The sequence below is a fragment of the Lygodium microphyllum genome, chromosome 6 (genome assembly GCF_053477565.2).
Source record: "Lygodium microphyllum isolate KBCC chromosome 6, Lygodium_microphyllum_v1.1.10, whole genome shotgun sequence".
Taxonomy (NCBI): Eukaryota; Viridiplantae; Streptophyta; class Polypodiopsida; order Schizaeales; family Lygodiaceae; genus Lygodium; species Lygodium microphyllum.
Genome location: NC_141140.1, coordinates 168,746,603 through 168,750,550, shown reverse-complemented (window position 1 = coordinate 168,750,550; position 3,948 = coordinate 168,746,603).

Genomic DNA, 3,948 nt, shown 5'->3' with positions numbered 1-3,948 from the left:
GAGCTTCTAGCCTTGATTAGTTGAAGAACTTAATTAAAATAAGTCTATCTATGGCTTTAAGGGGCCAATTTTTCCAACCAAATAGATGTTTTTGACGAGAAGTACCTTCTTATTATACAAGGTGATCATCATCTCTTGATTTACATATAAGGTATATCATTAACCTAAGTAATGTTGAGATGTAGAGAGAGGAGATATGTAGAGATGCAAGGGGGAGACAAGAGACACACCACATACACTCTCAAAGACTACATCATAATGATCACAATCTACATATATATAGGTGAGGCCTAGTCTACATAGGGTGAGCTATATATATCTCCAACACCCCCACTCCAACAAAGGTCTCTAGTTGCAGATGAAAAAGCCCTTGCGGAGCACAATGCAAAAACCCGAGCTCCTATATACAAACGTATAAACAATGGCACTACAATGTCATAGTAGATTAATTCCCATAGATTGAATTTGAGATAACTCCAAGTTTTGAGTGCAATAGAGTGAAGCGTGCTTCATTTAGTCCTTTGGTGAATATATTTGCAATCATCTGATCACTTGGACAATGTTCAATCATGATTATTCATTTCTTTACTTCATATCAAACATAATGATAACACACTACAATATATTTAGACTTGTTATGTTCAACAAAGTCTTTAGCAAGACTAATAGCACTTTGATTATCACATGAAAGTGGTGTACTGGAGAGAGGAAAATTGCCAATATCTAATAGAACCTGTCGAAGCCATACTGACTCTTGAGCTGCTAAAGATGCAGCTACATATTCAGCCTCTCTAGTGGAAAAAGTAATACAACGTTGTTTCTTACTAGTCCAATAAACAAGACAACCATTGATAAATAAACAATTTCGCTTGTAGAATGCATAGATAAGTGAGAGCTTTCCCAATTTCCCAAAAGTTGAGTGAATGTAGAGAATCAGAGTTTTGTTTGCATTGATAAACCAACCCGAAATTTTTAGTGCCTTTAGATACTTCAAAACTCATTTAGTTGTAGTCCAATGTTTAAGACATGAAGAACTAAGTTGTCCAATAAAATTTTCAGCAAAAAGAATGTCAAGTTGAGAATTTAAGCCAATAATTTGAAGACATCCAAAAAGATTAGCATGAGGTTGATGTAATGCTAATTGTCAATCATTTTGCCGAAAGTGAGAGTTTTTGGTAGAGCTCACAAGATAGTAAGTACTAGTAGGATGTGTAGAATCCAAACCAAACTTCTAAATAATATCTTCAATGAAATTTGTTTAATGCAGTAGTAAACCACCCTTTTCTTGATAGCATTGAATTTGAATACCAAGTCATGAGCGTATGTCTTCAAGTCCACCATGTCAAATGTAGAAGATAAAACCTTCCTTACTTCTTGAAGAAAGTTGAGATTGTTAGAAACAAGTATGGTATCATCCATACATAGAGCACGAATAACAAAACTATCATTTGCTTTGCTTGACATATAAGCTAGCATTTGAAGAAGAAGAGATAAAATCTTATTTTGCAAGGAAGACATCAATATTTTGATACCAAGCTCGTGAAGATTGTTTGAGACCATAGAGTGCATGATGAAGTCTACAAGCAAGATTTTCCTTATATTTGACTAAAATCCCTCTGTTTGCTCCATGTATATCTCTTTCTTAAAATGACCATTAAGAAAAGGAGTTCTCACATCCATTTGGTGAACCTCCAAATCAAACTCAATAGCAAAAACTTACAAGACCCGAATACTTATAATACGAACAACAGGTGAGAAAGTTTCTTGATAATCAACTCCAGAAGTTTGTGAAAAACCTTTGGCAACTAGCCTTGCTTTGAATTTGTCAAATGTTCCATCAGCTTTTGTTTTAGTCTTATAGACCCACTTACATTTAATAGTAGTACACCCAGGTGGTAACCCAATTAGAACCCATGTATCTTTAGAGAGAAGAGATTTATACTCAGCTTCCATGGCCTCCTTCCATGGTTCCTTTTGTGGGGATGACATGGCATCACTATAAGTGATAGGGTCTTCAAAAATATTGAGAGTGTTCTCAAGAATATCAACATCATAAACATGACAAATACCATGCTCATTATCAATTGGAAGATGAATATAAAGATCAATTCCAAGGTCATCATCAACAATAATAGGTGCAAAATGTGAATCTCAATTTAAAGAGTCATTATTATCCCATCAAGGAGGTTCATCATCATATAGAAAAGGAAAAGAAGCGAGTAATGACTTTGTATCATCAACGTCCTCTAGTGACCACCTCTACCCAACATCTTCTTTAGACCATGTGTTGTCCATAAAGTGCTTATTGAAAATAGCATCACAACTTATGATTACCTTCTTGGAAGATGGATCCTGAAAATTGTATCCCTTAGAAAAAGTTGAATATCCAATGAAAATAACATTCAAACTGGGAGGATCAAGTTTTCTGCGAGCCTCTTTGGGTACATGAGTATAAGCAATACATCCAAAAGATCGAAAATATGAAACACAAGAAGTTTCACCTATGCAAGTAGTAATCCATATTTTACCAGAAGGAGGAGCTGTAGGAAGATAGTTTTGCACAAATACTGCTATGAAATCTCCTTTAGCCTAGAAACATTGAGATAAGCCAGAATGAATGAGCAAACCTCGCATGGCATTGAGAATAGTTCTGTTTTTACATTCAGCAATAGCATTCTATTGAGGAGAGTATAAGGGAACTGTGTATTCATGATATATACCCTGATTATTAAAATAATCATCAAAAATATTTGAAATGTATTCTCCACCATTATCACGAAAGTTTCTTGATGCGATGATTAGGAAGTTATGTAGCTTTCTGATATTTCTTACAAGATAATAAAGCTTCTGATTTGTGTGGCAAGAGAAAAAAAGTGTTGTATCTTTAGAAGTCATCAATGAAAGTCATGAAATACCAATATTGATATTTTGATGGAGGAAAAGGTCCATGAATATCAGTGTGAATAAGATAAATCAAATCTCTACAATGAGATGTGGTGGAAATAGAAAATGGTTTGTGCAAATGCTTTCTAAGTGAACAACATTCACAAATACCCATATGAGGAGGAGCTTTGAATTCCATACCTTGAACAAGGTCACACTCATAAAGATCGACAAGCATTGAAAAATTAGAGTGAACAAAGTGATGATGCCATATTTTGCTATTAAGATCGCTCGGAGTTGTAACAAAATTTGCAACATCTTCATTTAAAGATAACTCAAAAAGATTATCATTTTTGTAATATTTCCGCGCACTGCGTACCGTAAATATTAACTTCCCGCACGCCGTGTAAACCCTATGCAAGGTTATCCCCTACATCGTATTATTGGGATCATAATCCATACCGTGCACGCTAAAAAATGAGGCCTCCACATTGTAAATAAGAGGCTGAGGTTGAAAACCGTAAAAGCCGCGAGGGAACACCCTTTTTCTTGAAGGGGCAATTTGGAGATTTTTAGGCAATTTTTTTTAAATTAATATCCCTTCCCCCAGCCGATGCATGGATGGAGGAGAGGGAGTGTGGGGAGGAATGGCCAAGGAGGAGTGAGTCGGATTGCATGAGAAGGAGTCCTCCACGTGTGTGGAGGCCCTCTTTTCCCCCCCCCCTAAGGCCTATAAAAACCCCCCTCCCCAGGGAGAAGGGGAGGAGGAAAAGCGTGAGAGGAGGCCGCCGTGCAGGAAGTCGCCAGCCGCCATAGCCGCCACCACGTTCCGTCAGACCACCACAGTCCGCCGCCGTGCAGGAATCCGCCAGGCCACTTCAGTCCGCCGCCGCCCGCTGGATTACGACTCCCCCCCCTCGACGTTGCTGCAGAAGCCAAGAAGCTTCTTAGAAGCTTCTTAAGAAGCTTCTAAGGGGGGGCTTCCTTAACCCCCCTTCCCACTACATCCCCCAAAGGTCTATTCATACCCCCGGACCCTTGAAGAGGAGAGGGTGAAGCTCATAA